A 10,143-nucleotide genomic window follows, 5' to 3' on the forward strand; every position below is an offset into this window, starting at 1 on the left:
AAATAGCATAAATGTCAAATATACATTTTTAACAAAGTAGTACTGGTTCATACCCTGAAGGAATGTTCCTGTTTTACATGCTTGATTTCAATTTCTTTTTAACAATATTCATTTATTTATTCAAAGTTTAAAAGCCTAGTAGATAAAGGACATATGTAGCTGAAATCAGTTACACATGTTTCAACATTTTGAGAATTTCCCTTATAACTGCCATTTGTATGTCCTTGTTAGGTTCTCAATTACTGACTTGAGCCTTCTGGTATATAAAAAGCAATGCTACACAAATTACAAGGTAGTTAATGGATTTGAACCAGTTAAAAAATATCATTATCAGGGACACAGATACCATCTGAAAAATGCTATTATACTTGAGATTCAAATAATCTTTTCTGACACTCAAAATTTCATTGACAAGGAGATTGAAGGAAGCCATTGGCAATTCCAGAATATTCCTGACCATTTACTTCTTCCTGGGCTTCAGTTTTTTCAGCTGTTTTATATTAATGCATTTCTTCTGATTTGTTCTTCATCAAATGACCATAAAGTCTATTTACTCTTATACACCATTTATTTTTTAAAAACTTTTAATAAATTTAGTGATATGGTAGATTTCTTACAATATTTTGCCAATTTCTAAATGTACAACCATACTGTCCTTTATACAGTGGAAATAGACCCATTTTTATTGCTTTAAGTAACATTTCACTTGTGGTTAATCTTTGTTTTGAAAGTCTGCCTCAAGTCTGTCCCCAAGTTCATTAATAGGATTGCATTAGAATTTTATATAGGAAGATATATGATGGCAGTAATTACAATTTTACAGGTTCACTGGTTCTAATCCTCTTCTACTCCATCTAGAAAGAGAGCAATTTTAATAAATTAAATCCAGATCACAGTATTCCTATATTCAAAACCACTCAAGGGCCATACTGAATCATTACTATGATATCTCAATTTTTAGTTTAACAACAAGATTTTTTTCCTGTCAGTCCCATTCACTTCTTCTTTGCTCATGACACACCAACCCAGTGGTCTTCTTCCAGACTTTTGTCCATGACTTTAGAGTAATTGTTATTCTGCCCTCAGCCTCCAGCATTGACCCCTTCAGGACACAGGTCGTTCAAGCCCTCTGGTATCTACAGGAGTTGGTTCCAGGTGTCATGAATACCAAATCTGCAGGTGCTGATATCCTTCTAGAAATGATATAGTATTCACACATACACTACACACATTACTTACAATACCTATTAGAATATAAATGCTATTGAAGTACTAGTTATATTGTTTAGGAAAGTGAGAGAAGAAGAAAAAGTCTACATATGTGGTACAAGCACAATTTTTCCTTGGTTTGTTGAATCCACAGATGCTGAAATTCCAGATGTTGAGGGCCAACTGCAGTCCCATCTCAGTTGAAAAGTATGGTGCTCAGAGAGTCATTGGTACCCAACTCTATCCTCCTACTCTGCTGTACTATTTCTCCTAGTTCTACCAAATCACCAAAGTTTTACAGTATAACATATGCTTCAGTTTTTTCTTTATTTTTTCTCTCCCTAGAATTTAACATCAGTGAAAGAAGTTATTTTTCTTGAGTAAAAAATAAATACCAATTAAATTAATTAACAAACAGGGAAAGATCAGACTTAATCTAAATGAACATTAATAAAGGTCTTAAATTAAAAGATGTGTTCAAATTGTACCCCGATATTTATTTACTGATATAAACAATTACTTAACATTTAGCAAATTGCATGATATAATGTTTCCAGTGTTTGAGTCCATTAACCAAATATTCTTATATCAACACACAAAATCTTAAATGTCCATACTTATTTCTGAACTGTAGCTTTAGGGATAAATATTTATTTTTTATTGTTTATTTTATTTTTATTTTAGAGTTTATTGGTAGCAATTAAGACATACATAATGATCGTATTCATCACAGGAAATTTGTACTTATATATTATACATTTAATTCCTCTTCTCTCATTCCCTTTCCCTCTCAGTACACCTTCTTTACCTCCTTATTTACAAAGCATTGTTTCCAATTTACCTTTCTTTTCAATTTTTTTTCTTTTTCCTTTGTTCCTTTTCCCCTCCCTTCTAACTAGTTCCCTTTCTCGTTAGAAAAACTTATTCCTATTTCAAAATATCTATTATACATCCTTATTTACACTTTCACTGTCTCACACCAGAGGGACAATGGGATATTTACATGTGTGTCCAATTTATTTCACTTAAGAATATAGTTTCGAAATGCATCCATTTGTCTAGAGATGTCTCAAATGTATCCTTCTGTATGGCTGAGTAGTACTCCACTGTATAAAAAATAGCATTTTTACGCATTCCTGAGTTGATGGGCTTTTGGGTTGTTTCCAAAATTTAACAATTACAAACTGTGCTAATATAAACATAAGTGTGCATATATCATTATGGTTTGATATATTTAATTCTTTTGGGAGGATAACAACAAGAGAAATACCTGGGTTATATGGAATTTCCATTCCTAGGTTTTGAGGAATCTCCACACTGATTTCCACAGTGGTTGCACCAGTCTACACTCTAACCACCAGTGGAGAGGAGTTACTTTTCACCCACGGTCCCACAAGCATTTGTTCCTAGTTGACTTCCTGATGATAGCCATTCTTTCTGAGGTGAGATGGAACCTAAGTTTTGTTTTAAATTGCATCTGTTGAATGACCAGTTGTACTGATGGTTTCTTCATTTATTTATTATTTATTTTCTGTTTGTACTTCTTATGAAAGTGTGCATTCATCTCGGATGCCCATTTTTGGATTGGATCTTTAAATTTGGGATTGTGAATTTTTCCATTATTTATATGTTCCAGATGTTAGTCTTTTTTCTGAAGAACAACTGCTTAAAATTTTTCTCCCACTCTGTGGGTTTTGCCTTTGCTCTGATGGCAAATTTTTTTGCTTTGCCAAAGCTTTTTAGTAAGATGAGGTCCCAGTAGTACATTCTTCATAATATTTCCTGGGGGATCCAGATTTTGTTCATCAATCTTGGCCTACACCTATGTCTCCAAGAGTTCTATCTATTCTCTCTACCAGCAGATTTAGTGTTTCTACTTTAATATGCAGTTCCTTGATCCTTTTGGTTTTAGTTTAGTGCACGGTGAGAAACATAGTTCTAGTTTCAGTCTTTGACATATGGAAAGCCAGTTTTTCCAGCACTATACATTAAAGAGGCTATCTTTTCTCCAGTGAACATGTCTGGCCACTTTGTCAAAGATAAGGTGACTGGGTGTGTTGAGTTGTTTCTGCACCTTTCAATCTGTTCCATTGATCCTCAGGTTGTCTTTTTTGTTTTTCCTGTTTTGCCTTGCTATTTTTATCACAGTGGCTTTGTATTATAATTTCAAATCAGGGACTGTGATTCTCCCAGCCTTCCCTTTGTTGCCCAGATTGTCTTTGCTATTCTAGGTCTCTTTTGTTTCCAAATGAATTTTAGGAAAGTGTTCTCTAGTTCTCTGAGGTATGCTAATGGTATTTTGATTGAGATTGCAATTTCAATTTTGAGAATAGGATCATTGCCACTATGTGCATTCTTCCTACCCAATAGCAAGGAATGTCTTTCCATTTTTTGATATCCTCTTCCATCTCCTTTTCAGAGATCATCAAGAATATTATACACCATGACCAGGTAGGATTCATTGTAGGGATGCAGAGGTGGTTCGACATATAAAAATCAATAAATATAATACACCATCTCAACAGAGCCAAGGACAAAACTTACAAGATAATCTCAATAGATGGAGAAAATGGATATGACATAGTCCAACATCCATTCATGATAAAAACTCTACAGAAAATTGGAATAGATGGTCTTTACTCAATCTGATAAAAGCCATCTATGAGAAACCAACAGCCAACATCATACTAAATGGTCAAAACTGAACGTTTTCACTCTACAATTAGGAATAAAACAAGGATGTCTACTGTCACCACCCTTATTCAATAAAGTTCTGGAAACATTAACCAGAGCAATTAGACAAGATAAAAAATAAAAGGAATAAAGATAGACAAGGAAGAGGATTCAGATGATCTGAAACCCTACATAAAAGCCCTCAAAAACTCCACCAAAATAACTTCTAGGTTTAAAAACCAAATTCAGTAAAGTAGCTGGATGCAAAGTCAATACTTAAAAATCAATCACATTGTTATACACAAACAACTTATTGAGATAGAAATTAGGGAATCCACGACTTTCACAACAGCATCCAAAAAACTGAAATACTTATGAATCAATCTAACAAAGAAAGAAAAAATTTTTACATTGATTTTTTCTTTTATTTTGGCAAACATTTTATATTTAACAAAATTTCCAGTTTTAATCATGAAAGATCTGTCAGTCAGGAGCATAAAGTTCTGATTAGCCACCAGCAGCCGTGTCTTCTATAGAATTGGTCAGTGTTACTCAAGACTGGTATTCTATGTTCGGTCAAATATGTTTATGAGATCATTGTGCTAGACAGCTTCTGTCGTTTCTCTGGATCCCATTTCACTGCTCTCTGCTTCGGAAGCATGACATATTAAAGAGATCACATCAGCCATTCATTCTCAAGTCCTCTTGCTCAGCAGTTTCTATGAATAGGGAATCTCTGTGAAAACCCTGGGAGTCACCAGAGAGACATTTATAACTCATTCGCCTCCCAGCTATGAAGTCTAATGTCTATGATCCTTCTTGGAAGGCCACTGCTTCTCTAGCAAAAGCCAAACCGAATCATCTCTTGTTGCCTGACGTCTCTCACCCAATACATCTCAAGTGGTGTGTGTTTAGTTGTTACTAAGTTGTCTTTGTTGTTATATCCCTGTGATCCTCCTGTATTAACTCTTTATAAATGGAAGATTTTCAAATTCTTATAGCCCATTTACACTATTTATATTTTAGGAAGACTAAGGGAGACTGGTCTGGTGCTTCTATCTTCTCATCTCATAGTTTTACTTCAGACATCGTGGAGGCAACGGGATGCACCAGGCCATCCTCACATCACCTCACACGTCACTTGCACTACTCTTTTCTTCTTTTAAATCCTGGGCTGTGTTTTTTCCTCCATAGAAGAAGATCCTGAGAAATCATCTAACTATTCTGATTCATGAACAAGCTTTGAAGTAAAAAAGGAGAGAGAACTCTGTCCAAGAAGATCCAGGAGCTGGTAAATAAATACTTCCCTGCTTCTTTTCCAGTGACAGTTCTGAGGGATGTATGTTACTTAGATCTTGCGGTGTCTCAAAAGTATTAAGTTCAGGCTTCTCAAGGCAGGGAACTAGCTTAATAATGTGTCTTTGAATTGGCTCTGCTCCATCTTTGGCACAGTCTTTTAAGTCCCCAAACTCTGGACATTAGCAGTTCCTGACATTAACTACCTCTTGCTAACACCTTTCTCAGGACTTGCTTCCTGGAGAGAGCCCAGGATTACAGCCTTCGAGATACTGTGATTGAGGCAATCATCTCTCTGTCTCTCCTTCAGTTTTTATTTTACACCAGAAATATTTATTGTGTAGAATTATTAAACATCATCGAGGACTGCAAGATGTTTGCTGTCCATTTCGAACTTGTTCCTCATTGTCATTCTCCCCCTCCACACACCTTCACCTCCTTCCACTCCCTCATCTTTACCATCATTACAAGAGTGGGAACAAAGGAATCTCAGTGCACACTGGGTAATCCATCAGTAAATTTTTCCAGTGTGGTTCCCTGACAGGTCTCAAAGAGGTTCATAATAGCGTTTCCCCTGAGGACAACAACACCATTAGTCAGAAGTAATAAAACCTTTTAGTGAAGGGGAAATTGGAAAAAAAACTTTATATTCTCTCTACATTTTCAAAATTGAGCAAATTTAAACTTTAGCTTCCAGACTTATAGAATGATTTCCTAGCTTAATTTCCATAGCAAGGCCATAGGCAAACAGGTGTAGGAAAGAATTCTAATTTCTCCCTGTCATAACCTGGTCTATAAGAGCCCTGAACAGTACTAGGCATTTCACCAAGGCTTTACCAACCAGGATTAAAGGCGCACTGTCTCACTCCTCTTGAAGCTGGAGGACTTCTTTACTGCACTGTGATTTTAAAGTTCAGGAATTTGAAATCTTTTCTCCTGTAAGGAAACAACACAGCAAGTGAACCAGACTAAACATCACGGCTAGGATTTGACACACACAAGCTCTGTGAATGTGCTCAAGTATAAACTCTTTAAAAGATAAACAGATAAAACATTAGCACCACAGACGTTTTTACATTGAATAATAGGTTTGATTTTTCTTTTTCTTTCATCATAAATTAGTTTCCACAGATTCTGGTTCCAGATAAACCAGAGAAATAGATGTATAGGAACAGCAAGGGAAACTATTCTTGGACCATTTCCAGGCAAGACCTGAAATAAGAAATTACAGAGAGGAGGCAGGAAAGCCTATACTCTTGAGATTTCCAGAGACTGTGTCTGAAAGTTTCTGAATTTGCCACAAATTCCAATTGATAGTACTGCCTTGGCACACTAATGTAAACCTCACATCATTTGAGGTTTGCTCTTCTCTCTTTAAAAATGCATCTCATACTACAAATTAGTGTAAATATTGAAGGTTATGTTCTCCCTCCCTCCATAATTCTGAGTTACATTTACGGGAAAGTCAAGCAGGAAAACACGAGCTGGGAAATACCCAAGAGGCATTACTGTTCCAGGCCTCTGGGCTGAACTTTGTAAATGGAAAGTCCTATGCACCAGCCTCACTGATACTCCATCCCGAGAACAGCACACACAGTCTTAGAGCTAGTGCCTTTTGACTCACATATCTGACTTTCTAACGGAAATTGGTTTAAAAATACACTGAGGTTGTACCAGATATGAGAAACATCTGTGAGATGTTAGCATCCAACAGGCCAGGAGGCAATTCAAAGATCGTCTGTATTGTGTGGTCCTTGGCTCTGCGCTAACTTGGAAGTTTGTTTCTGTTAGGCAAACAGTTAATCTATTTAATTTTGTTCACATTTGTTTATATTTTGATGTCTTCTCTGACTACAAAATTCCCACGTAAAATGTAGCCTGAAGCTGGGCCTGCATTGGATATAGTCACAAATACTTGACACGCTGAGGCAGGAGGGTCAGTTGATCCCAGGAGTTCAAGACCAGCCTGGGCAAAACCAATGGATACCGATCTTAAATGAGACAGAATATATATGACATTTTATTGTATATTTTCTAATGTAATGCCTCCTTTTATTCTTCTCAAACCACTAACATTAGCATATTATCTTTCCATCAAAGTAGAAGATTGTTATACACTAAGTAGAAGGACATTAAAAATACATGAAACACATATTTACAGTCATATGTTTTCCTTTAGCATTCCTGTTATTTCTTGTTAAAATTGCACTGTAAATTTGCAAAGCTTTTATTTCCCATTTCCAAAGTGTCATGTGGTCAACAATTTAGCAATTTCCGTTATAAATGTTATTGATACATTGAAAAACAGTATTGGTTAGAGCCCCCCTTTTTCATCCGTTATGATTTTGTGAATAAAAGATATTCTTTTCTGGCAAAATGTTTGCTTTATGACTCAGGGTCGTGGGAGCGGGGAAACAGGAGTGTATCAACAGAAATAAATGAATGTGTTCAATTGTTTAGTAACAATATGAAGAGAACAGATACATTTCCACCCCAAAGCATGAGCCTGGTTTTCATTACGACTACCATGTCAAGTAGAATTTCTCTCTTTAATTAGGAAACACAATAGTAAACACAGATTTGATGCCACAATATTTTATGAAGGAAAGTTCAATATTTTAAAGTAGGATAGGATGGGGATGTTTTTGTTTATTATTATTGCTTTTTGCCTTTTAAATTATAGCTGCAATTTATTGGAGGAGGTAGTTATAATCTTTCCCATTATTAGCATGCTTCATTATTTTGCAACTCTGCTATTCAAATTATAGTGGTAAGAAACAATATGATATGTTATACCATATGCCATAGTCTAGCTAGCAAGCTATTTTGGACATACCCTCATTTCTTTTTGACCATAAAATCTCTTTTTACTTGAAGGTTGCAAAAATTTCTGACTAGCATCCACCCAAACCCACACGCTACTCCCCATCTTATTCTAGTAGAACCGCCTCTCTTTACTCATCCGAAGCTTAAGCTTGGCACATAAGTTAGAGTGATCCATTCCTGTGGCCACAAAGACATACTGAGTGAATGATATTTCACCAAAATCTCCGAAACAGGGTCATGCAGACACCACACCAAGAACCTTCTTTGAGGCACAGAGTAATAATCAAGAATCTTTTGCTAAGCTTGGTTTTGTAACAATAATTTGTGCTGTGACTTGGATTCAGGCTGAACCCCAACAACACAGATGCTGAGAGGTGGGGCTTGGTGGAGATGGTGTGATCTGGAAGGAGGTGTCTCCTTCTCCAGATGCTTCCTTCCCACCCTGCTTCTTAGCAATCATGAGCGCGCTGCTACCCTTCCTCCACTCCTTTCTGTTCCACCCTGGAGCCCACAGAGTATGGAGTGAAACCATGAGCCCAAAGAATTCTCTCCTCCTTTAATTTGTGGGTGTTGGATATTGTGTCTTAGCAACAAAGACAGTGATGAAGACAATGAGCTTGATGGTCTTAGGGAACACGGTGATAAATCTGAGGATGAAGGACACATTTTTAAGACATGTAGGTAAACAATCATCCCTTATTATTACTGTATCAACAACTCAGATCAAAGATCAGCAGTTCCATTTACATATTGTAGCTGCAAACTGCAATGTTACATGAGCTGTTATCAAGTCAGAGATGCAAACACACAGAATTACAACAAACTCTAAGCTATTTACATAAATAAACCCTGAAAGTGTTCTGGGACAAGTCTTGAACTTTTGTTTGGTTTTTTTTTTTTTTTGGTTTTTCTCCGGTACCGGGAACCGAACTCACGACTTTGCGCTTGCCAGGCAGGTGCTTTTGCCACTGAGCTAAATCCCCAGCCCCGTCTTGAACTTTTGTAAAAGAAATATGAGTAGCCTCAATATTTTTAGGAATAGTTCTAAAATAAGTACTTCAGAAATCATATACATACATAGTTATGTATAATAATATACACAAGTAATACGCCCACGCTTTGGGTTTTTAAAGTAACATTTCTGTGGTATTTTCAATGTAAGAAAACCTCCCAATTCTCCAACTGAAACAAAAACTAATATAAAATTAAATATTCTAGACAGGATTGAGAAATATACCAAAGCTTCAACAACCATAAAGTTTAATTGAATTGACTTGTGTAAATAATGTCATTGAAAAAAATCAATACACTTGTTTTGTAACATATATCTTAGTAGTCACTCAGATATCTATCATTTCATAATTGTTGGCCAGTAAGAACAAGTAAGACCTCCAGAGAGTTAGATTAGTAACTTTTCTTCATGGTGTGATTTTCTGAGTGACAAATAATCACTTCTTTCCAAACAAAACCTCCTATGGATTATACAGCTGTCTAGAATTTAACTAGAGAAGTCTATATAGTAAATGAAACTACAGTATGTAAAGGTTGATATACAGGGTATTAAAAAGATACTAATCAAAAAAATACATTTGGAATCATTTTGTTAGTTTGTATTTTAGTTACCTCACAATAACTCAAGGAAAAGAACTTATGGAAACCAGGACAGATATTTTTTGATCAAGGGAGAAAAGATGAAGGTTTAAATCTAAATTTTGGAGTACTTTCTAAGCGTGCTTACCTAGCTAATAACTTTTACAAGGACACTGAACTTGCAGTGAGTGGCACTAGAACTCGGGGAGAAAAGTATGATGTGAATGTATTTAAGAGGGAAAAAAATGAAAATAAGTCTAGTACACTTTCGCATTTTTTTTTCTTAGTAGAACTGTAATATTTGAAAATTTATTTGGAAGGTTATGATCATGGCAGGAAAACAATCAGTATTTTAAGTTTTTAAGAAACTTTCTGAACTAAAATGCTAACTGCACTATCTTATTACCAGATTCCTCAAAGGCTAAAATATATGCTTTATCAATTAAAAATTCTTTCATAATTGGGATAATAACGATTCACACTTGACTTAAAGGTTTTATCAGGACTACATAGAACACCCAAATCTGACTCAGGATTTTTCAATTCTTG

This window comes from Chinchilla lanigera, unplaced genomic scaffold (assembly GCF_000276665.1).
Source record: "Chinchilla lanigera isolate Chin_1 unplaced genomic scaffold, ChiLan1.0 scaffold00037, whole genome shotgun sequence".
NCBI lineage: Eukaryota > Metazoa > Chordata > Mammalia > Rodentia > Chinchillidae > Chinchilla > Chinchilla lanigera.